Genomic DNA, 25,922 nt, shown 5'->3' with positions numbered 1-25,922 from the left:
TCTCCCCCAAATTCCTGAGTCTCCTCACAGGAGATGTGTACCTGGCTGTTAGCATCCTGGACATAGGATGGCCTTTGATGATCAGGCTTTCTTGTAATGCCTGTTTTTAGTTTGGCATCTCACTACTGCCCTCTATTCTCTCCGAGCCTGGTGATTATAATGCTGCTTCATCTGCCTTTCCAAAGCTTTTAAGTTGATATTTCTCAGTTCTATTAGAATGTGTCTTCCTGTTGATATTAGAGGTTCTATGACTAAGTTAATAGAATTAAAAAGAAAAACAAACATGTTTAACATTCTGGAAAGACAGCAAATGCTTTTTTTTTTTTTTAAGATTTTATTTGTTTATTTGACAGAGTGAGAGAGAGATCACAAGTAGGCAGAGAGGCAGGCAGAGAGAGAGAGAGAGAGGAAAGCAGAGAGCCCGATATGGGGCTTGATCTGAGCAGAGAGCCCAATATAGGGCTCGATCCCAGGGCCCTGAGACCAAGACCTGACCTGAAGGCAGAGGCTTAACCCACTGAGCCACCCAGGCACCCTCAGCAAAATGCTTTTAAAAATGTTGCATGCAGAAAGAGAAATTAATCATGGAGAAAGGAAGAAAAGTTCTCTCTAGACAAAGATGTTTTCAGGAGATTTATTTTTTGATGTAATAAATATAGCTGATGGAAATAGGAAAGGCAAATCACTAATCTACTATTATATGTGATCTAGGAATGCTCTAAGGCAGAGGGCAACTCACATGTGAGTGGTCACAACAAAGATAGAATTTGGGGTTTGAAACAAGAACAAAAGATGAAGCACACAAAAACTCACAGATGCAGGGGCACCTGGGTGGCTCAGTGGGTTAAAGCCTCTGCCTTCAGCTCAGGTCATGATCCCAGGGTTGTGGGATCGAGCCCCGCATCGGGCTCTTTGCTGAACGGGGAGCCTGCTTCCTCCTCTCTCTCTGCCAGCTTCTCTGCCTACTTGTGATCTCTGTCTGTCAAATAAATAAATAAAATCTTTAAAAAAAAAAAAAAAAACAACAACAACTCACAGATGCAGCTCTGGAACCTGGAGGCTGGGGGAAGGGTGGGCCCAGAGAAAGCAGAAGTTCTTTCCTAGAGCCAAGAGCAGGGAGAACTTGTGAGAGACAGCAGGGCTAGAGCCTAGAGCATGATAAGGTTAACGTAGAAGTAGGAGCCTTAGAAATAAAGACAAATTACTACGAGGACTTTGATCTATGACCATGACCCACTTCCTTCTTGCTAAGGGAACAGTGAGAAAACCCTGTCGTGGGACGGTGTGTCTCTCATTCTAGACTGTAGTCTTGTGCGGGCCCATCATAAGAGAGTTCTGTGGTCCCTAGGGCCTGGCTGTGTGGCTTACTCAGGTCTTCTTCATGTCTAGTGGGGGAGCCAGCCTTCCTGCTTTGCCATTAAGAGCAAACACAAGCCTTTATAACTAGTGTCAGAAATACGTCTGGGGCGCCTGGGTGGCTCAGTGGGTTAAGCCTCTGCTTTTGGCTCAGGTCATGATTTCAAGGTCCTGGGATCGACCCCCACATGGAGCCCCACATGGGGCTTTCTGCTCAGCAAGGAGCCTGCTTCCCCTTCTCTCTGCCTCCCTCTCTGCCTACTAGTGATATCTCTCTGTCAAATAAATAAATAAAATCTTTAAAAAAAATACACCTGCTCTTCTGAATGTTAGCACTCCTGACAGGCTGGCTCTGCTTTCTAGAGATGAAACAGTTGTTCCGTAGCTCTCCCAAAGTGCTCCCTTCTTTTCTACTTCTCCTACAAGTGAACCACATTCCTCTTCCTTGCTTTGGAGAAGGATGACCCAGGCCCGGGAGTTAGTCCTGCTCAAAGGTTTTCCTTTGAGCTTAGGCTTTTCAGGATCAAACCCAGGCTAGAGCTTGGCGTGTGGGAAAAGCTCACTCCACATTTGTGGGACAACCTGATCCCCTGGACAGTCTGTGGGGGTGGTCCAAAGAAACTTCCACAAGCACATCCTTTCTTTGAAGTCTTCTGCAACATGCTGAAAAATTCATGCAATTAAAAATGCAAAAACCTGTACTATTTTTGTATTATTCCAATATTTATATATTAAATTAGTAAAACATTACTTCCTCTCCAGTCTTCAAGCACATTTGATACTCGAGCTTTGTACTGCGCTGCTGAACCCTTTGTGACTCTCTTATGTGAACCTCTAGGAGTTATATCTAAAATAGTTGGAGAAGTAAAGAATCTGAAAAAAAATTGAACTAGATGTCAGAGAATGTGACTGTGGGATGGTTATCTACTTTTGGGCCATGCGTCTGTGGGTCTCTCTCTGAACCTTTGTTTCCTCATCTATGAAATGGGGAGGTTGGACGAGAGGCTCTCTTTGTTTCCTCATGAGCATTTTTCTCTCCTGAATGACCTACATTTTGTCTCAACGTTCTGCTTCATTTCACACAAAGTCGTAGCCACACTGTGATCTCTATGGACCTCCTTTTATTATTTGCAATATTCATGCCTAAAAGATATTAGTCTTCCCTGTGGGGTTGTTGGAAGTCATCAAGAATAAAAGTTATTGGGAAACTCTTTGCATGAAATACAGAATAAAATAAAGTCATGTTAATTAATTTTATGCCTCTTTGATTCCAGTTCCATCCTGACCTTTTCATTTGAACATACTATGTATTTGTGTACGAAGTGCATATGAACATGTGTGCAATTAGGTTTGTCAAATTATGTTCTTGGCTTAAAGTCTATAAGCATAATGTTTATAGAAATCAAAACAATTAATTAAAAAGAAGAATTATTTTGACTATTACTTTTAGAAGAGGAATGTGAAAACCTACAGTGGCTGGAGGTGTTTTGAAGAAGCTTGCATGCACCTCTAAAATACTGCTCTGGGTCTTTTATGGGACAGGAGATGATAGAGCGTTTTAAAATGATTGTTTTGGGATTTAGGGATTTATTTTTATCCTTGGCGTAGAGTTCAGTTATTTTTCAGAGGGACAGAAGTCCTGAGGTGGAGTAGTCACTCCTTTTATAAGGTATTACTCCATCTGGCATGGGATAATCCGTAATTTACTCACAAGGTTTGGATGCCAGGTCCACGGGGAAAGGATTGGGGGATGTGTATTTTAAAAATTGGGCCTCAGAGCGAAGATCCTGGACCTGGAGAGAAAGATTTTGGCAAAGGTTTTTTTGCCAAGGAAACAGTAAAACGATCCACAGAGACAAATGGATGGTTGCTTTTAGGGCGTTCTTACTGTATGATCTGTTTTATGAGCAGAACATGTGCTTTCTGAGAACCTGGCTGTCTTGTATTTATCAGGGGACAGTCCTGCTCAGATAAGCCTGAAGCATCCTAGCTCTCCAATCCCCTAACCTGCTATTTCCCCCAGGGATCCCTGGTCACTAGCCACATTGAATAATTTGCTAGTTCCCAAACAAAGCCATTTGATGTATTCTTGTGTTCCTTTGTTCTTTGTCCGGCTGGTCAAATCCCACCTACCCTTCAATGTGAGCTGTAGCATCTACCTCTGCAGGAATTCTTTGTTGGTGGCATAGGGAAGCAGGCTCCCGGAAGAGCAGAGAGCCCGATGCGGCACTCGATCCCAGGACCCTGAGATCATGACCTGAGCCGAAGGCAGCAGCTTAACCCACTGAGCCACCCAGGCGCCCTGGGGTATTGTCTCTTCTGCTGGACTGGCCACGGTGGGCTAGGAGGCAGGGAGTAAGCCATGTTTATGGTTGTTTCCCCATTCTGGTCTCAGGCTCAATAAATGTTTTTGCAAATGACTAGTGAATGTTGTACCTACTTAGATTGCTTTGTCTTTAGCCTCCTCAAAATCAATCCGATAGGCTGCATAGGGTAGTGGTTTGAGTACATGGGCTATGAAACCAGTGGTTAAAATCCTACTTTATTACTTACTAGCTGTGAGACTGTTCTCAGCCTCAGTTTCCTCATCTGTAAAATACGGATCATAAGAGTACGTACTTCATAGAGTTGCTATGAGGATTAAATGAGCTATTTGTCAAGTCCTTAGAATAGTGTTTGACCTGCGCTGAAGGTCCATTTTTTAAAAAAGATTTATTTATTTATTTGAGAGCGAGAGAGAAAGTGGGAGGAGAAAGTGGGAGGAGGGGCAGAGGGAGAGACTCCCCTCAGACCACGGAGTCTGACATAGGGCCCAATCTCATGACCTGAGATGAAACCAAGACTTGGATGCTTAACTGACTGAACCACCCAGGCACCCCTGAAGGTGCGTTGTTTTATTTATTTATTTTTATTTTTATTTTTTTACTGTGTCCCAAGCTTCTTTATTTAAGAAAGTGATGCGGGGATTAAAAACAAGAGCATCCTTGAACTTCACCTTCCTTCCAACCAGTCCCCCCAGACTGCCTGCCCCCGTACCCTTTGTATTCCCAAATCCTTTCTTAGGAATGAAGAACTTAACCCCAAAGCCCTGGTACAAACCCCAGGTTCTCTTTTCCGCACTCTCCCCCTTCCTCGGGCCCCCACTCCTGGGAAGGGCCGGCACCTCAGTTTGAACACACGGGAGAGCCCAGAGTGGTGACAGACAAAGAGGGAAAGCCTTCACCCTCAGGGAAAGGGACTGAGGAGTACAGCATAGTGAAGTGAGGGCCCCCATAGCCTGGGGTACCAAAATGGGGTCCTGGTGCCAGAGGAAAGGATACTGGTGCCCCTGAGAAACGGGACCCAACAGCCTCAGAATCCTCTTGTGGGGAATAGTCATTGCTTGACCATTTGCCCTTCTGCCGACGATTGCAGAACCACACTCGGACCACGTCCTTCTCAAGGCCGAGCTGCTGGGCAATGTGGCTGATCTGCTTGCAGGGTGGGCTTTGGGCACTGCAGGAACGTGTTCTCCAGGTTGCCTCTCACGCAGTTCTCCATACTTGTTCACTTTCTCTTTCAGGCCTGCCTGAGGGTCACTGCTTTGCATATCTCCGTAGGTTTTTGTTGTCAGCGTCCTCTACCCACTTCCGCAGGGGCCACAGCTTACATATGTTCTTGAAACTGTGCTGCAGAGCCTCCTAACAGCAAATGGTGGTTTGGCTGAACACCTCCCCAGAGAAAACCCCCGGGGTGAGCCCCACATCAGCCTGAGTATATACCAGGGTGATCCTCTTCTGCTTCAGGAGCTTGGCAAACTGTTCCAGGTCTTTCCGCAGAGCTTTGATTTCTTGTGACTCCTCAGGGTTTCGCTCCTGCTTCTCATTGTCCGGCTTCACAGCCCCAGGGGGGCTGAAGGTGCATTTTTAATAAATAAAATAATTTTGTGAAATCTGAGTCAACACAGTAGACAGAAGGGTGATAACTGTGGGTTCAGTCCCCAGATTATATGGGGAATGGCCTTTGCTGTTGGGCACCATGCAAATTTACACCCTATGTGAAGATGGTTATAGATGGCTCCAGAATAAATCTCACTGTAGGAGTGACATCTTTGTCAACTGAAAAAAAAAAAATACCACAGATCTTCAGCTCAGGAAAATGAAACCTAATTTTGATGCCCTCTTCACCTATTTTTAAAAAAGACTTATTTATTTATTTTAGAGAGAAAGAGAGAGAGAGAATGCCAGTGGAGGGAGGGCTTGGGAGGGAGAGGAGGGGCAGAGGGAGAGAGAGAATTTCAAGCAGACTTTGTGCTGAGTGCAGAGCCTGTCACAGGGCTAGATCTGAGATCATGACCTGAGCCGAAATTGAGAGCTGTCCACTTAACTGAGCGACCCAGGCGCCCCTTCACCTATCTTTTTTTAAACTTTAAAAAGTGCAGCTTTCATTTGGTTTTATCACCACCCTGTTTCACATGGATTGTCTTCCTATTGCCCCCAGTTGCTCAACATGGCTTCCAAGCCCTCGGTGATCCGACTCTGCCTTCTTTCCACAGCCTCATCTCTTGCCACCGCTCCCCTTATTTTTCCTTTTCCTGAGAGAAGTTCCAGACGGGACCTCCTTTTCATTCATGCAGAGCATCTTCCAGACTCTCCTCAGTGGTTTCTCCACCTGTCTGCATAAACATACCTCCTTGGAAGCTTCACATCTTCTGGGTTAGTGTAGGGCCCTTTGTCATCTGCTCCCTGGCACTTGGTGTGCCCTTACTGTGTCCTCTGTCACATGGCACTGCATGTTATTGCTTAATTGTCAGTATTCTCTGCTAGATTATAAACTCCGAGGGGTCAGGGACTGAGTCTGTTTTGCTCACTGCTGTGTTCCTATTATTTTAAACAAAGCCTGGAAGGCAGTGGGCCCTCAATAAATACTGACTGAATGAGTGTATTTAATTTTAGAAATCAGAAGATTTTAGTCTAACCCAACCCAGATTTCAGCTGCCTTGGTGTCCCCAACTCCTCCTTTAGTTGCAATGGGATTGTCCATTAAGACTGAATGAAATTGGCTTCCGTCTCCGTCCTCTTGTGGAGGGTCTTCTCCTCTCTGTAGATCAATGGAAGATGGCTCCATTCATCCCAGGCATCTCAGCTGACATTATGCTTTGTATCTCCAGTGCTTACTGGCCCTTTTCCATGCTGCAGACACCATCCCGATTCCAGTGGTACCAAAAGTGCCCCCTCTCAAGGCTCTGTGTGTCATGGGATGGTTACTTAGCAAGCAACTTGAAATAAAATATAACACATCTCCATTTTGAGTGGTCTTATGTCTCTTTCTGACTCAGATTTTTCTTGTTCATCTTTTTTTTTTTTGGACTTGAGTAGAAGGTCATTGAGATGATTCTGGGTCCTTCTTTGTCTTCTGCCCTATTCCTAAATTCCTGTTAGTTTCTTATGTAGACCCAGCTTTGCTGTTTCATTGTCTGGCTTTTGTTTCCCCAGGTGCTGTCCCTAGGATTTTGTTTTCACTAGTGAACACGTCCATAGCTTAGGGTCATGTTAAGAGGCTGGGCTCTAGGGCCAAACCACCTGGTTCCACACTGGGTGTGTAGCCTTCCTTGTGTTGCTTAACTTCTACCTGCCTCAGGTTCCTCATCTGGAAGATGGTCGTTGGAATGACTTAAAATGGTAATGGTTATATGGATCCATATAATACATATAAGATAGAGAAATGCCTGGCACATACTAGGCACCTACTAAATATTAACTTTAAAAAAAAAATAAAGGCGTGTGCATAATCAAGACAGGTTTATTTTTGAAAGGACTTCTTCAGAAAGCGATTTAAGTAACACTGCTTTTTCTTCTTTACACTAATTCCAAGTCATCTGTTGATGTTCTAAAATGTCCTCTATTGTCAAGCATATAGGACTGGCTAGGAGTGCCCGTTTAGAATCAGACTGGGCTTAGAACTTGGCTCTACTTGATTTCTTTCTTTTTTTCTTCTTAAAGATTTTATTTATTTATTTAATGGACAGAGATCACAAGTAGGTGGAGAGGCAGGCAGAGAGAGAGAGAGGAGGAAGCAGGCTTCCTGCAGAGCAGAAAGCCCGATGTAGGGCTCCATCCCAGGACCCTGGGATTATGACCTGAGCTGAAGGCAGAGGCTTTAACCCACTGAGCCACGCAGTTGCCCCTCTACTTGATTTCTTTTTAATTTGATCCTAGGACATTACTGGAAGACTCGACCTTCTCATCTATCAAATTGGGACAATACTGCCGCCTAGAGTTTGTGTGTGGATCTGCCTGAAGATTAAAGGATTTCATTCCAATGTATCAGAAACAGTAGAGGAGTCCAGGATGTAATAAGTACTTCATAACTGTAGGTGATTACTGTTATATTAATTTAATTGTTACATTTTTTAGCGCACCATTAAAATGGTACATGCCTTTCTGTAAGGCTAAAGAATTAAGTAGCAGCTCACTTCATTACACCCTGTGGTGTGAAATATTTTCTCATTCATTTAGAAGAGGGCATTTGTCTTGATGCTCCATGGAGCTTTTACAGAAGGGGCAAGGGAAGAGGCATGAAATACATTTTGTGAAAAGGACAATGGAATTTTCCCATTTGGCATGCCTAGCACTGGTGGAATTAGAAAATACTTAAGAGAAAGCTTCTCCTTTCTCAAGGGGGCTATGGCTCTACCCAAGTAGAGCTTTCTACACTTGTTTGACTGGTTAGTACATTGGTGAATGTAAACTTGCTATCCAGCAGAGAGACTGATTGAGTGATACCCTAATGGGGCCATTGGCAAAGGATAAACCAAGATAGAAACAAAGCTGCTTTCCAAATAATGCTCAGAGCCTTTCTTGATACTTTCCATTATAATTCATTCCCATTAGAGGCACTCTGGACCGTTTTAAAGCTATTACATTGTAATTTCAGAGCTGACTATAAATTTTTAAAGAATACACACAAACACACATACACACATGGTTTCTTAGCATTTCAAAGAAAATGGAAAGAAATGTAAGATTTGCCAACTAGAAACCAAATTTCAAAACCAGTGAGATGTTGAAATACTGCTCTGCATTTCATTGAACTCAATAGACAATACATTTCAGAAAAAAAATCAAACTTTAAATAATCATTCCTGTGCTGATTGTATAAACACATATATCAAAGAGGATAGAGAATCAAAGAATCAAATGATCCTGAATTTAGTTTGAATCTTCAGCTAAGATGTATTAAAAAAATGTGAATAGTTGCTTCCTTGTTCAGGTGGCAGTTAAGTTATATGACAAGGCATTAGAACAGTACAAAGAACAATGTATCTACTACAAAAAGCAAGCGCCTAATATGTTATTCAGTGGCACTAATTCTTCTATATCTGGGCCAGGGGAAAAAAAAATAGTCTGGGTTAGTCAAATAAAGGCTCTTGCCAAGAGTTTTAAGACACAAGATTTACTAGGTTTATGTATTTATACCACATGGGCCACTTTGCAGACAATCTGTATTTTAGGCACATTGCAGAATTAATTTTTTCCTTTTAATAACCATTCCTCACATTTAGACTTGTTGATAGTTTTAATTGAAATAATGTTGGCTTCTAGTACTTTCTTTCTAAGTCAGTCATTACTTCAGGAAGCTTTGGACTAGAGTGGGGGAGGAAGTACAAGGATGAAATAGAACCACATTCTTCATTCTGCTGCCAGATGGTATCACCACGCTTCCTTAAGCTAGAGGAAAATGTTTTCCTTCTCACCACTAACCCCCTATTCCAGGATTGAGGAACCCCATGACCAATTCCAGACCATTTCTAGGCAAAGAGCCAATTTCCCCTGACTTTCACTGTGGTCCCAGATGTGGTGTTGAATCTTGTTATAGCAGGAAATAGTGGCTGAAGCTTCAAACCCCGATCCTTGATCTATAGGTGGAAGGTGCTAGAAAGAATTTTCTCATTGTACAAATGAGAAAACTGAGGCCCAGCGAAAGGCTCTCCCCAGGTCACAGGATATGTTAGAGTGGAGCAAGAATCCGTGTCTTCTTCACCCTTCCTGCCATTTTGGAGGCACAGGTCCTGTGGTTGTGTTTATCTCCTTGGCTCATCAAGTGGTAAAGAGCAGCTACATTGTTTGGCCGGTGATGGGCTCTATGCACTCAGTATGACTGACTGACATCCTTCTGTTCTACACAGGAATACCTGAGTTTATTCATCCAGGCACTTGTGTTACCTGGATGGCATTGTGGTGCCATCTTTGAATGCTACAAAATTTTAGGGCTATTTTGTAAGAACAGTTTAATGTTGGGAGAGATTATGGGCATGTGGAGCATCAAGGGGTTCAGGTCTTCAATTTCTGTCCTACACTCTTCCTGTGAGAGCATTTGTGAAGGGGGTACAAGCTGGTGCTTCTCAAGTAGGAGCTTATTTCCCAATGGGTCCCGTAGACCAGGTTCTGTGGTCCGTGTGGCTTGAATGTTGTCAGTTATCTGTTTCCTAAAATGCCCCAGATGCTGGTACCCCTGAAAACTCCATGTTCCTCATGGTACTCCTCCCATGGACTGACCCTGGGATTCTGCCCTAGACATCAGCCCCTCTCATGTCAGTCACAGCTCAGTGATCCCTGGGACATAGTAGGATCAGACAGTGGAGCTCTATTTCTTCAGCTGATCAGCTCTTTGCTTCTCTCGCTAACTTCTTAAACATGGAGGGTGATTGAGCCCCATGCTTGCAACACCCTTTTTAGTTCTCTGTTTCTATATCCAGCCCAATTGACATTGGGATTGGGGCCAAATGGTGGTCACGCCTCCGGGTCTTGTAACAATCACTAATTACTGCTTCTGCTTACAATCAACTTCCTGTGATCCTCCTCAGAGTTTCCCACCAGAAGCATTCTGTCTGGCCTTCCCCTCATCCTGCTGGGGATCCCTGATCTTGTTGAAATTTCTTCATTCAGCTCTTTTCTTTACTCCTTTTCTCACATAAACCATGTTTCATATGGACTCCACTACAACTTTCCAGTATATGTGGATACATATGTGGTATGCTTTTATCTTCATAACAATCCTGTGAGATAGACCTGTTTATTCTCCTTTATAGATGAGGAAACTGGGGTTTGAGAGATTAAATCATTGCCAGTAATTGGCAGATGTGGCATTTAGACCTGAGTACACTATACCAGTAGTGTACTGGCCTGTAGTACACTATGCCAGTCTCATCTGCCTTGAACTGGTTTCAGACTCTTGCTGTGGAAATTAAGGAGCTTCAATGACTGTTAGTACCAAAGCTGAGACAGGAGCAGCCAGGGGACCAGGCTTATTCCCAAACTTAAGTTTTCATATCTTTGTAATCGCTTACATAATTTGCTGCTTCCTTTTGCAGTCCCACTTTTTACAAACATCTTTGGTAATAGAGTGGGTCTGTTATTGTTCTTTTGACTTCCCTGATTTCACTGTCGGTTTGGTATCTTGTCCTTCACATGAGGGAGCTGGTGGATGGAAAAGGAACCCAGCAGAAGTATAAAGACCTAAATATGCCTTTTCACTTGGGCTACCTTCAGGTATCATGAGAAAACTCACATGTTCAAGTTTAAGACACAGTCTAGGAAGAATGGCTTTCTTTAGTATCTTTTGAAAAATCTTTGAGAATGGATTTTGTGTAATCTGAGAGCAGTCTTCCAAGCATAGAAATAAAGAATTTGTTCCATTAGTATCTATTATTTTAATTTTTGGTGAATCTGGATATTGTATGGATCAGCTTTGATTTGAAACTGTTCTGAAGAGGCTTATGTTGAAGACTCTTCTATATTGAAGGAGACAAGTGGATGAGGGATGTGGTGATACCATGTCTTCAGCTCCTGTAGCAAGACTTTTTTATTGCTTTGGGAGTGTGAAGCTAGAAGGTGTTTTTAGATACAGAAATATTACAGGTTAGGGGACATTTTATTGGCTTTGGGGATAGTAAAATAGAAAGTTTGGGACTTGGAATCATCCCTCTGAGTGTCTGAGACTTACAGTAGCTATAACCAGAGAACTTTCGATCTGGTTTGAGAGAAGTCAGGCTGAGTAGAAGTTTTCTCTGATGTTAGTAACTTAATATAAACTCAGCTGAGACAATACAATCACTGCCAAACCACTGTTTTATCCTAAACGAAGGGAGTAAGTGTGCAGTCAAAGAGGACTGACTCTGAAGTCTCCAGATGTACATATTCTCTGATCTCTCTGGTGCATGTTCTGATTATATTTAGTCAAAACTTCCCAGAAGATGCCTTTCTGTTTTGTCCGAGTTTAATGAGAATACTTGACTGTACTTGCTGAAAGAAGGCTAAGGGTAGGAATATATTAATTTACTTTGAATGGCAATTAGGGAGACCTATCACTATTTTCATCATGGGCTCTGTCATCTGTCAATTTATCAAATATGAAAAAAATAAAATGTGATTGGTACACAGCCCCTAATGGAAAAAGTGGAATTCTCAAATCTGTAACGTTTTAATTTGTATTGTGAATCTCAGGGGGAGCTGCTACTTGCAATTCTGTGAGTTTAGTTGGCTTTTGAGGAGAGTGAATGCAACCAGGAATTTTCACATTACATAGCCAATTATGCAGAAACCTCACTGAATCTAAAATCTAACTGGGGCTGCTTCTGTTTACTCTTTCACCATTGCAAGTATCTAATTTTTAGAATTCACAATATATGCTGATAATTTGATTATGGAATTTTCTGGAAAGGAAGATCTATTGCAACAGCAGTGTTGGAAAAAAAAAAAAAACCTTAAGCCTATATAAATTGTGCAATGCTGGGCTTGAGTTTGTATCATTTTGAAGAAATAAATAGCCTTAGCCTCCAGATGCTTCTGTCTAATCGAATCGATGGTGACTCCCTCTGTGAGGTGGAACGTCAGTATTCTCAACTTAGCCTGTCAATCTTTCCCATCCACCCCAGCACCTTCCTTTCCCCCACCCAAAGCTGGGGACAATCTGAGACCAATCACTTATGTTTGTTCACAATATTTTCATCCTAGTGCTACTTTAACAGGGCGTTTATAAGTTAAACCTTTCCTTTTCTGCTTAGGGGAATCCTCTGTCTCTTATTTCAACCAAGTTTCTGACAAAGAATTGTGCTTAGGAATTTACTCTATTCATTAACAGAAGCAGTACTATTCTGCCACAGTAGACCATCAAATTATGTAATTGTCTGATGTCTTTAGCAAAATAATACCAGCCCACATATTGACTTCCTGATTATGGTTGTGATCATTCCAAATGAAGGGATCAAGACTCTCTTTTGACAGATTGGTTTGGTACCAGCCCAATATTCCTGAATGATCATACAGTTCATAACTTCTATAATTTATAAACTAGTATATTGTCTATTTTTTCTCCAACTTTTTTTGTGTGTCTATTTGGAATATCCAGTCACTACACATTCATTCTTCATTCATTCATTCATTAATTCATTCATGTGACTCCATATCAGTAACTGAATACCATATGCAAAGAAGTGCAAATGAAACCCAGTCTATTTCTAATAGAAACTCTCTAGAATACTAGAAGAAACTCACATTCTTTCTTTTTTTTTTTTTTTTAAAGATCTTACTTATTTATTTGTCAGAGAGAGAGAGAGAGAGACAGAGAGAGAGAAGGGGCACAAGCAGGGAGAGTGGCAGGCAGAGGGAGAAGCATGCTCCCCACAGAGCAAGGAGCTCGACATGGGACTCAATCCCAGGACCCTAGGATCATGACCTGAGCTGAAGGTAGATGCTTAACTGACTGAGCCACCCAGGCACCCTAGAACCTCACATTCTTTTGGCTTTAAAATAAAAGGGTTAGTTCTGAGCGGATGTGTTTATTTTCTATTACTATTGTAATAGATTATCACTAATTTAGTGGACTAAACAGTATCTAGTCATTATTTTACAGTTCTGTAGTTCTAAAGTCTAACATGGGCCAAGATCAAGGTGTCACTGGGCCAAGATCAAAGAATTGGCAGGCCACCTTCCTTTCTGGAGCTTCTAGAGGACACTATGTTTCTTTGACTTTACTATCTTTTAGAGGCTGCCTGCATTCCTTGGCTGGTGTTCCTTCCACCACTCTGAAAGCCAGCAATGGTGGGTAGAGTCTTCATGTTGTATCTCTCTGACCTTTCTTCTGTGGTTGTATCTGTGTCTCTATCACCAGTTAGGAAAATGTCTCCACTTTTCAGTACTCATATGATTAGATTGAGCCCAACCAAGTAATTCAGGATAATCTTGTTTCAAAGTCCTTAACTTCAGTGACAGCTCTTGTCTTCGAAGGTAACATAACACAGATTCTGGGGAATGGGATAGGGACATCTTTGGGGCCATTATTCTGCCTGTCACAGTAGGGTATGGAGACATTATTCAACCCGTAGAGTCTTTTCAAGTACACACTAGATGAGGAAAAGTGCTATTTATGAAAGAAGTCTCATTATTTAATAAATAAAAGATAAAGCTATATTCTTTGCTAATTTACTGAAGGGCATCTTAACAGAGCTATTAGATGTAGTTTTTGCTCCTAGAGGGCAAAATGCTTTCCATTAGTACAACAGAAACATGCTGAAGGACTAAAATATTAATAACAAAAGGTTCAGTAAATGGAGAATAAAGCAAGATCCACAGGCATACCAAATTCCAGGAAAACCCAGACAAATGTTCTGTATTGTACTTTACTTCTTAAGAAAGAAAATAGAACCCAGACAGCTTCATTGAATATAGAGCATTTCACATGAACAAAGACAAGTTTCCATTTTTTTTTTCAGCATACATACACAGACGTCTTCTTTTTCTAAAATAATTTACTTTCTGGGTGAGTCTTGGTCAACATGGAAGATACTGGGATGCTTCATTATCTTCCAACAAGCTGGATGAGAAAGTTTTTGATTGCAGTTTCCTAATTGATACACAGGGAAAGTCTCAAAAACAGTGCCCTGTTTTCTGAGAAGCTAAAGGGTGTCTAGTACAGAGATGATGGTGATGGAAAGGAAATGAAGTGAGGTTGTCCGTGTGAGGAAAGGACAGTTGGTGGAGCCGTGGGGTGATATACAGGACCAGGAGTCAGGCCTGACACGGAGCCATCACTGCCTTTGTTTCCAATGTAATTTCAGGGCTTGTTCTGAAACAGTGAAGGAAAGGGGAAATGAAAGAGAAAATGGAAGGATGAAAGTGGGCAAGTAGGAAGGGAAAAGAGAATGGATTCTTGACATGGGGCCATTTGGGACAACCGAGGAAAAGTCCAAATTTGGATTTCAGTGATAACAGTTAGTGATAATAATTAGGATCCCTGACAGAGTGACCAGCACTGTGTTGACTGTGTCACTTGTTTGGACCATTTTAATTGTCCACATTCAGGGAAGTAGGCATTATTAGAATTCCCATTTTACAGATGAGGAAATTGAGAGAGAGAGAGAGAGAGAGAGAGAGATATTAAGCAATGTTGCCTGAGGTCACACAGGTCCTGGAACCAGGATTTTACAAGATTTTTTTTTTTTAAGATTTTATTTATTTGACAGAGAGAGATCACAAGTAGGCAGAGAGGCAGGCAGAGAGAGAGAGGAAGGGAAGCAGGCCCCTTGCTGAGCAGAGAGCCTGATGCGGGACTCGATCCCAGGACCCTGAGAGCTGAAGGCAGCGGCTTAACCCACTGAGCCACCCAGGCGCCCCTGGAACCAGGATTTTAAATTCCATGTGGTTTATCTTTTGTCCCTTGTCATCCCCGGAACGGCTTGGATTGGGGGAAGATGGCACGTCAGCGGCAAATATCTGCTCCCTTGTAGGCCTCCCAGGCTTGTCCTGAGGGCTGGTGTGCTCCTGAAGTTTCTCTGATGTGGCTACTTTTGGGAATGGCTATCTCCTCAGTAGACAGCTGGTGTGTATCTCTGTTTGGTGTGAGAAGCATAAGCTTGGGGTGGGGAGCTGCAGGAGAACCTTCACCGTGGAGGCCCCGCTGGGTGCTGGCACATCCCTGGGGAATCAGGGCCTGCGGGGGCTCAGTGGGCACAAAACTGTGCTTCTTTCATGCCAGATTCGTAAGCTGGCTCTGCATCCCACCAAGTGCAAAGGGTCCCAGGGGAGTCAGAGTTTCATCCCCTCTGCTCATTCCATCCAGTGGGATGACTGGACTGGTGTTGGTCAGACTCTTTTCCCTGCCATGGTGAGCAGTTTCAAGCTCAAGGCTTAAAATGATGTCATCCCTGCTCAAGCAGCGATGGCATCCTCTAGGTTAAAAATATGTGCAGAGTGGATGTGTACAAATTTATTAGGCTTTTCATCCCGATAGGAATAAGAATAAACTATGGAATCCAATGAGCTTGTTGGACGTTTATTTTATTTTATTGCTTTTTAAAAAAAATTTTAATTCCAGCATAGTTGACATACTGGAATTAGTTTCAGCTACATTAGTTTCAGGTATACAAGACAGTGATTCAGTAATTCTCTACCTTACCCAGTGCTCATCATGAGAAGGGCCGTCCTTAATCCCCGTCGCCGATTTCACCCACCCCCTCTACCCTCCTCCCCTCCCCTGGGAACCATCAGTTTGTTCTCTGTAGTCAAGAGTCTGTCGTTTTAGTTTGTCTCTGCTTTTCTTTGTTTGTTTGTTTTGTTTCTTAAAATTCCTGAGCTTGTTTATTAAACCAACAGACATTTATTTATTTATTTGGTGTGTACTCTAGAGTAAGTACCATTTTTGATCCTTCCAGTGTGACAGGCACATGGTGGGCATTAGAGGAACGTGAGTAGAATCCACAGCAAGTAAAAGAGACCTGGTTTCCACTTTTACAAACTCCAAATCCCATTTGGAAGAAGCTATACTTATGTGAAGGCAAAGAGGAAAATCAGATATTTCAATGGGATAAACATCAGAAGGGACAGAGCCTTCTAGAGTAGCAGCCCTCAGCAAAGACTTGGGGGAACGTGGGATGAATCAAGAGGAGCACTTGGGAGGAGATAGAGGAACAAATTGAGAACAAGTAGGAAGGAGACTGGGCAGAGTTTCTGGGAAGACGTAGGCCTGGGTACCAATATGCCGCATCACAGGGAGGACAGAAGGAACACTGGAGGACCTGTGTGACACTTCAAAGTTGGTGGTGAGCTGATGGTTTGGAGCTTCTTCTGGGGAGGGTGGCTGACAAGGACTGGGAGGGGATGTGGTTGGACAGGGGAAGAGGGCAGGCTTGCTGATGCCTGACCACCCGAGGAGAGGCTGGCTCTGATCTGAGTGGTCTGGGGGAGGTAGGGGTCCACTCAGACACTCAGCACACCCTTGTGGACGGAACTGAAGACAAATGCAAAAGCAGTATGTGAAATGAATCAGAAGAGGTTTTAAATCTGTAGTTCTCATTCAGAAATATAACCCAGATGTCATTATCAAGCATTGGAGATAGCTTTGTACAGGATCGGGGTTGCGAGGAGATGTGTAACTTAAGAACTCATTCTAAAAAGCAGACAGTCTCTTGAAGGGCCCTTCGTTTTGCTGGCGGTAAGGGAGGCAAGGTGGCGATAGGAAAATAATTAGCTTTGGGGTCCCAGTATTCCCCAGCTCTCCTGGAGGTCTATATGGAGGTCTCTGGTGTGGCTTTTATGAACAGGGAACCTCCTGTGCGGCCTACCGGAACAAGGGGGCAAACAGACAGGCTGTGGGAAGCAGCCCAAGACCTGAGTGGAAGCCTGCACATCAACCCTGGTGCAGAGAAGCTTTTGTTCTCCCAAGAGCACTGGGCCCTGTGTTTCCTCTGTCTGGTAAACCCCGAAGGCCAGTTATTACAGACACCCCGCGAGGAAGCCACTCTGAAGGACTGTGTGGGGCCCATTAGCGCCTCAGCAGCGGCTCCCAGTGTGCCCGGGAACAGCAAGACAGCATTTCAGTGTCTCCACAGCATGAGAGCCGTTTTAATCTTGACTTGGCCGCCTCATGCTTCATTGTATTTAGAGCTGGGTGTGTTTCTGCCATTATTTGGCGATTTTCTTGGAAGCAAGCTATTTTATGAAAAATGTCTGATTATTGCTGCCAGAAAAAAAATAATATCCAACAATTTGCTTTAAATGATATGGTCTTAAAAGTGAGTGTTATTCAGACAAATGCAAATAATTTCGACAATTACGCTGCACTTAATCACCATGAAATCAGGTCCTCCCCATGTCTCTTCTCGTACTCAGTGTGCAATAATGGAATGTTTTAGTGAAGTCAACACTGAACGGTCTTAGAGGGAAGGTATTTACCTTTCCCCCCCACTGCATGTCTTGTAAGAAGCCTGATCCATTTCCAGGGAAACTAGTTGACTATTAGAGTGACCCCGGGCAAATATTTATGCTGTTAGGTCCCAACAGCTGACTGGTGGACATCGTACATTCCTTCTAAGTGGTGAGGCCAAGGGTGTCAAGACTTCGGATGTGATGACTCCCTAAGCAGGTGAGTCGAGCACAGAGAGGGTCCCTGGCACCGAGTGCTGAATCCCTCCTTGATGAAGATGAAAAGTTTGACTCTCAGTGAAGGCCATACAAGGGGACAAGACTCAGCGAGCTCAGGAGTGGCTCACACATTGCTCATTCAGAGGCTATTTGGTGCCTTTGAGAGGGATCCCGTGCTCACTGGTCTATGTGGCATAAAGAAAGGTTCTCAACAGCTCTCTGGAGAGCTAAATGCCTGTTTCCTGCTGATAAACAAGGGAGTAAATCCACACCTCCCCAGGTACTCAGAGTAGACTCCCACAGCTAAGTATGAAGATCTGGGCAATGTCTTCCCACCTGAACCAGTAGTAGATGGAAACTGCCTAGAGGGATATTGTCATCATAAGCTTCTCTTCAAAGAAGAACTTCCAAAACCCTTTTATAGAGTGAGAGTGGATAAACCCATTATAGGGGACCACTGTTTTACCTGCATTATCTTGGGGACTGGTGTCTTTGCTGGTAAAAGTACCAGCTGGGTCTTTGCTACTATAAGATTTCTGAATGGCTGAAATGAGGGGCTTAGATTTCCTTTTTCAGAGAGGAGATTCTTTTTCTTTTTTTAAAATTTTTATTGTTTTATTAACATATCATGTATTATTAGCCTCTGGGGTACAGGTCTGTGAATCACCAGGCTTATACACTTCACAGCATTCACCATATCACATACCTTCCCCAATGTCCATAACCCAACCACCCTCTTCATACCTCCCTCCCCTCCGGCAACCCTCAGTTTGTTTTGTGAGATTGAGTCTCTTATGGTTTGTCTTCCTCCCGTTCCCATCTTGTTTCATTTATTCCTTCCCTACCCCTCAACCCCCCCAACATTGCCTCTCAACTTCCTCGTATCAGAGAGCTCATATGTAATTGTCTTTCTCTGATGGACTTATTTCGCTAAGCCTAATGCCCTCTGGTTCCATCCGCGTTATCACAAATGGCAAGATTTCATTTCTTTTGATGGCTGCATTGTATTCCATTGTCAAAGAGGAGATTCTGTGCATAGCCCTCACTGAGTACCTAGTAAGGCCAGGCATCATGACTGGCATTGTCCCCTGGTGAGTCTTTCCGGGAATGGACTGTGTGTGTGTGGGGGGGTGGGGCTTGGGGGGCTGTTTCGGGCCCGTCTCTCTCTGCTGGTATAAGGGCAGAGTGTCTTTGGACGAAACTGTAACAGTCATGAATCACTATGGATGTGGCCAAATGGGGCTGTGGATTTCTATGTGCATGTTATCTTCTGTGCAGTGGGTACAAAACAGCTCCTCTGTTGGCAAACTGTTTAGTTTCCTAGCAGCCCTTCCTTTGCTTTAGCAGGGTTGTTGTTTTTGTGTGTTTTAAAGTATGCTCGTTTTTGTTTGTTTTAAAGTATGCTCTGAAGATCCTTGCCTTAGAATCACCTGTTTGTCAAATATGGACCTGTTATCAGAAGCTCTGGGAGCAGGCCCAGGGACTTGCAATACTCAGGTAACGTTTATGGACACTAAAGTTTGAGAACCAGGAGCTTCAAGGATGCAATTAATTTCTTGGCCCAAGGTATGTGACCTTTCATGGTCTGACCTGGCCCATCTTTCTGGCCTTTCCTCCAGGACTCAGAACTTCTCACGGTCCCCTCCCACCACTGTAAGCTCTTGTTCCAAATTGTCCTTCTACCTGCCACACTCTTTCTCCTTTCTCTACTGGATCAGTTCTTGACTGATCCTGTAGGACCCTGCTCAAACATCAGTGTCCTTGTGATGTCTTTCCTGAGTCTGGCAGGAAGAGTTTCTCATTCCATCCCACCTGGTACTCTCAGGCTGTGGGCGCCTCTGGGAAGTGCCTGGGTTTTGGCACAGTGGACGTCACCCTCAAACCCCCTCATGGTGGAGACAATTGGCTCTACCAGCATGAGTCTGCTGGATATGTTAGTAAGTCGCTGATATAATTACTACTTTTTTCAAAGAAAATAGAATTGTTCTATTAGTTTGGTGTCCATTGTACCTGGAAGTTCTGAAAGCATAAAGTTTCTGAGAAAAAGGAGGACACGATGAGTTGTTTAGAGGGCCCAGGGAACAGAGGAGTCCTGCAGCTGGGTGACATTTACAGAACCACTTTCCTCCCTCCGTGCCTCCCTCCCTTCTTCCATTTGCTGTAATCAGTAATAACAGCTCTTGGGTACTGAGGGCACCAAGAGGAAGCATTAAATGAGCGCTAGTTGCACAAATTAGAACTACAAGGATAACATAGAATTGCAAGCACAAAACCTTAGCGTGGACTCAGAGGGAAAAAGAAGGGCCATGGTCTTAAGTTCTCTTGAAAAGAAGGGTCATGGTTCACATGTCCTTTTTCTCACTGTTCCTCAAGCATGACGTCTTGTGACTTAGAGAAATTTATTGCATCTATGAGTGTTCAGAATTAACCCCATGTGTCAGTTTCATTACTGGTTTCATCTAAAACAGGGGTCTTCACAAGGGGCCAAGAATAAACCTTAAGAAAACTTTATGTCCTCAAGATTATTTGCAGAATTTGGTATGAACCTATATGCATTTTCTGAGGAAATGTCCACTGTTCTCATCAGCTTTACAAGGGCCTAGAAACCTGACAAGATAAAAGCTTGGGTCTAGAACACCCCAGTGGTGGAGCCCCATTCTTTAGCAGCCATGAGGAGAAGGGGCTCCAGAGCAGGTTTAAGAGTTTCAGTTCTGCCTTTGCTTGTTCACTCGCTTTGTGACTTTAGGCAAGTTACCTCTTTTTTTCTGAGCCTCAGTTCCTTCAACTGCGAAATGAGTCGATAACTTTACCTACTTTAAAGAATGGTTGTGAGGATTAAATGAGTTAATGCCCGTGACTTAGCAAGCATTCAGTAGACATTAACTGTGTTCATAATAGTGCCATTGTTTTTATTGTTTTGTTATTATTATCTAGTGAGCTTTGAGTCCCTGACCGGCCTTTGTACACTTCTTGCCTTCCCAAATCTCTACTTCCTTTACCCCTCCAGGTACCTTATCATTTGATCTCTAAGCTTAGGGACAGTAACTCCTGATTCTTGCTGCGAAATACCCATGATGTTCATGTATTTTTTTTTTTCAGACAGTTGTCAGATTGCTTTTTAAAAAAGATTTTATTTATTTGATAGAGAGAGACAGCGAGAGAATAAACACAAGCAGGGGGAGCTATAGGCAGAGGGAGAAGCAAAACTCCATCCCAGGACCCTGGGACCATGACCCGAGCAGAAGGCAGACACTTAATGATTGAGCCACCCAGGCACCCCTTTGGTGTTCTTGTATTAACGAGATTCTTTAGTAGACAGTAATATTCAGATCTATTCCTACTTTCTTACTGCTAATCAGTGATGCCCTGAATTTTTCAGGGATGTGCTCTGCATAAATAATATTGTGCATAATTTTGCGTTTTCTGCATAATTCTATTTTGCCGCATAACAATGTGTCCGTTCATTTTTTCCCCCTTTCTGTGCCCTGGAAAGAAAGAAAGTCATTCGAAATGGCTGGCAATCTCACAAGTGTTTGCTCGTTAACATTACATCGTTGAAACATTCCCTAGAGGTATGCTAATAGGCAACAAGCAAAACAACAATAAAGAAAATCAAGGGAGGAAAAAAAATACACACTACTGCAAAACAGATTTGTAGCTTTCTGTGCTTCCCAGTCACTCTGCTGCTCAGCCTCTGAGCTGTTAATTGGAGGTAATTATGAAGTCGTGAACTATGAATGGCCTTGACTTGAAGCTGGGAACACAGAATGAGGCTATATTCGAATGCTGCATCGATCTGTGAAGAGTGGTATGCTTTTTACCATCTCAATGAGTTGTTTCTCCCATAGTTTTATGATTCTTCAGATAATATTTTTGGTAGTGGAGAAACCTAAAGAAAAATGGAGCAGACGAGGGCGTCTTCCATGTTAAGGAGTTTAGGGAATTGAATAAAAATAAGATCTGTTTTCATTAGTGGAGACCTCAGGACACAGGATTTTCATTTTGTTAATCTGGACCTAAATCTCACCATGAATAGTATGCAAACACTCTTTCAAGCAAAGGAAGAGGTTGCTCATAGCTGGGAGCCATAAGGAGAGCCAGGAAAAGAACCCAGGGCTCTGAGTGTGAAGGGGCTGTGGGGTCTCAGAGGAAGAGGCCATTTTGAGCAGTCCTTTAAACCTGTCCAGAATATTTTTGTATTATGGAAGTTTTGAACATGGCCACGATGGTCTCTCTTGAAGAAACTGGATGTAATTTAGAACAGGTGAAGATTCTGGAAAAAATGCTAACTGCTCTGATTTTCATTTAACTGTTATTGTACTTTCTAAGGCCTGCAAAGTGTTCTTTAGATTGAGTACACTAGAGAACATTTCCAACCATAAAATTGCTATAGGGACTATAGTCTCTAGGAGACTCGGTGCTTTTATGTTTTCTACAAGTGTTGAGATATTGGGTTCCAGAGGCAGAAGTTCAAGATCCACCACTTAGTGACCACATAGCTTTATAGCGGCCATCAGCCTTCAGTTGCCTTAATCTGTAAAAGGGATATAATAACAATGTTTTCTTCCTATCTCACTGAAATGTTCAGAGGGTCAAATAAGATATTTCTGTGAAAGTGGTTTATAAATTGTAGTGTTCTGTAATATTTAGCTGTTGATAGAGACTCCTTCTCCTCAGCAGCACAAATTCTCATCCCACTGACGTTACAACTGCCTTTTTTTTTTTTTTTTGGTGGCAGAAATTGTGTTAGACACTGAGCATATATAGTCTAAGTCAATTCTTGAAACGATTCTATGAGACAGGCACCTTAGTGTTCCCCTACACAAACAAGGAAATCAAGGCTTAGCAAAGTAAGTCACTTATTAAGGTCGCAAAGCTGGAATTGGGGGTCTGGGACAAGGGCAAATTCTCTGTCTGTGTTGATCAGTTAACAGATTACCTGGAGATTCATGTTTAACAGAAATAATAACACTTTAAGTTTGGTAGGCATTTATTATAGTTCTGACAAAGAATTTCTAACTTTGATTTAATTATTTTTTGTGAAACAGATTACAAACGATGAACTCTGGCAAATAAGGCATAATTTAGCATTGTAATTCCTCAATGATCACTCAAAAAGCTTGTGAAATAGGAAGATTCTAGGGTTTAGTCATTTGGGATTCTATTTAAGGGTATAAGAAAGGCCCTTTAGGATCTGCCTTTTGAGTGGATTCTCCCAGGGGTTCTCTCAGAATATTGGGGTGTCTGGGGGACCATAGTGAAGAAACACTTGAGTCTGGATGTTTGAAAGTTTTGGATGATGCTTTTTACTATTTCCATACAATTATTCCGGTTAAAGAAGAGATGATGAGCCTTCTTAAGACTGTTTATATGCTGATTCAGTCGTGGCTCATTCTGAAAGTCATTACAAAAAAATCAAACCTTTGCTTTTTTTTTTTTCCTTTTCTATTGGCCTTGCAAGAAAGTGATACTTGTTATAAGACAAAGTAATTAAAAAAAATAGAAATTGTTTGAATTTTTGAGCCACAAAGTTATGTTAAGGAAATTTCCATTAGTTTTAAGAATCATTAACTAGTTTGTGTCATAAAGGGCATTATTGGAGGGAGGTTTGAAAGTTTTCCTTTTATGAGCAAGGGACATAAACAGATACTTCAGAAAAGAAGTAATATGGAAGGAAGTGTCTTTAACTCCAATTATAATCAAATAAATATAACTTAAAGCAATAATATATTGCTTTTTTAACCTAACAAATTGACAAATATTGAAAAATGCCAAAAGTATAGGTGACCAGAGTGTAGGCGCTCTTTTAAACATGTTGCCTAAACTAACTAATTTAATCAGCACAGTGACCTTTGTAGGTACACTATTATCATCCTCATTTTACAGATGAGGAAACTGAGGCATATAGATGACAAGGGGGCTCTCTCTACTGCTGATGAGAGTAAAAAGTGATATTAACTTTTTTCTGGGTAATTTGACACTATGTCCAAGAGCCTTGAAACATGTACCCACTTGAATCCTGTAATTCCATTTCTAGGAATTTATCCTTTGGAAACAATTAGAGATTCACACAAAAATCTTTGTACAAGAACGTTCTGGTAGCTTTATATTTAATACAAAAAAAATGGAAACAACCTAATGATCCAACAAGAGAGACATTAACCAAATTACTGATGGCTTTACCCCCATGAGGGAACATCAGCAGCAATTAAAAATTGTGCTTTTCAAAGTCACTTAAAGGCATAGGAAAATGTTCACAGTAGAATGTTAAGTTAAAAAAAAAAAAAAGACTCAAAACCACATGCACAAAACTTCTCCAATATAATAAAATCTTAATATAAAACAAATGCCTGATAGTTACTCTAAGACCTTTGTAGGCCATAAGCACTTTTTAAAATTAGATCAAATATACATAAAACCATCATTTTTGATATGATCTAATGACATTTCATTAATTGCTGCTCAGTGTTTTCAGGTTAAGGAAACATGGCATTTTTGGAGGGTCTGGGTGTGCTAATGAGTTTATTTTGGAATCTGTAGAGCTAGCTCTTCTCACGTACATGTGAAGGAACTGAGGACCAGAAAGTTGGGTGATGGGCCTAAGCTCCTAGGAGCTCTCAGCTTCTTGCCTTCTAGACCAGGAGCTCTCAACTTCTTGCCTCCTAGACCAGGATACTTTGTATGACACCAGATGGCTTCCCTCATCCTAAGATGAGAGGATGGCACTTGGCCCCTTTCCTGGGAAAGCACTTCTGTCTCTGTAGGGAGGCTGCTTGGGCTCAGACTGCACTGTGCCCAGTGCGATGGTCCTGGGGGGGGGCAGAGGGCTTTGGGAGGGGATTAGTTTATGAGTTTGGAGCCCTCAGGAGTGGGATTCATGTACCTAAAAAGAGACCCCAGAGAGATCCCTCTCCCTTCTGTGATGTGAGGACAAAGTGAGAAGTGGGCAGTCTGCCACCTGGAGAATGGCTTTTATGTTTCTCTGAATGTATGTTTCTTCTTTGTTAAAATAAGCTTGTAATACTTACAATGCATGATAGTGTTCTTGGATTTGCTAATAAAACAACCACTTGTATAGTGCTTGCTGTGTGCTACGTGCTATTTTAAACACTTTACGTATATTAACTGATTTAATCAGCACAGTGACTTTATTAGGTACATATCATTATTATTCCCATTTTACAGATGAGGAAACTGAGGTGCATTGAAGTTCATTGTTCAGGGTCATACCTCTGGGCAGTGGTAGTACATGGATTTGAATCCAGGCGGTCTGGTTCAGATATATGCCTTATTTATGATACTTTGCTACCTCAAATCAAATCAAATCAAGTGGTTAATTAACATGGAGCATCTAAGTACTTGCATTCTCAATGAGGGTGATATCGTCCCCCACGCACTGGGATAAAAGGGAGTAAAAACTGGTTCTTAGAGGGTGAAAAAGTTTCATTTTTTTGGTATAGGTATTTATAAAGATATTCATACAGTACATAAATAGATATAGGATATAGTTGTGGTGGTAAAAATTAATGAGGGAGGGGAGTGATTAGAAAAAAATGTCTAAAAATGCTCCTCAGGGAGTAATGGTGAAGAAAGGCTGAGAAACATTAATCCAGTGCAATGCTAGGCTCACAATAGGCTTTTCACAAGTCCGTCCTTCCTTCTCCCCCAGAAGGGGGCCCATTGGTGTGTTCCTCCACCTGGGGAAGGGTTTTAGTCCCAGTTACCACAAAGGATCTAGGAGGCAAAGAGCCAGCCGCTTGACTTCCACTGGGAAGAAGCAGCAAAGTCAGAGCCAAGGAACTAGTGCAGCTCACACACTGTTTTGAATGCACATTAAGCTTAGTTATTAAGCGGAATCTTTAAAAAAAATTATGCAAGATTTCAATGTCACAATCAGTCTGCTATTCAAGAATAGATGAATATTCAAACCTAACAAATACATGGGATAAATAATTTCTGCAATAAGTATAACATATCTCTTGGATCCCAGGAATAAATGCAAAACCAGCACTGTGCTATAGAGTATGGAAAAAACCAACCCAGACAAATTCCAATGTATGTTTGAAGAAGACATTATTTTATTTACATATAATGTCTCTTTATTTATCTACGCGTACAAGATTTTCTTTACAATAAAAAAAAAATGAATGCAAAAACAGCCTGATTAAG

General features: G+C 42.2%; 1 pseudogene; it reads right to left on the bottom strand.

Moving 5' to 3' along the window:
- The window catches only part of LOC116590211, an 89,117-nt pseudogene that overhangs the window by 4,032 nt on the left and 59,163 nt on the right, over positions 1-25,922 (bottom strand).

Source organism: Mustela erminea, chromosome 5, assembly GCF_009829155.1.
Source record: "Mustela erminea isolate mMusErm1 chromosome 5, mMusErm1.Pri, whole genome shotgun sequence".
Classification (NCBI taxonomy): Eukaryota; Metazoa; Chordata; class Mammalia; order Carnivora; family Mustelidae; genus Mustela; species Mustela erminea.
This window is presented reverse-complemented; position numbering and strand designations above follow the sequence as displayed.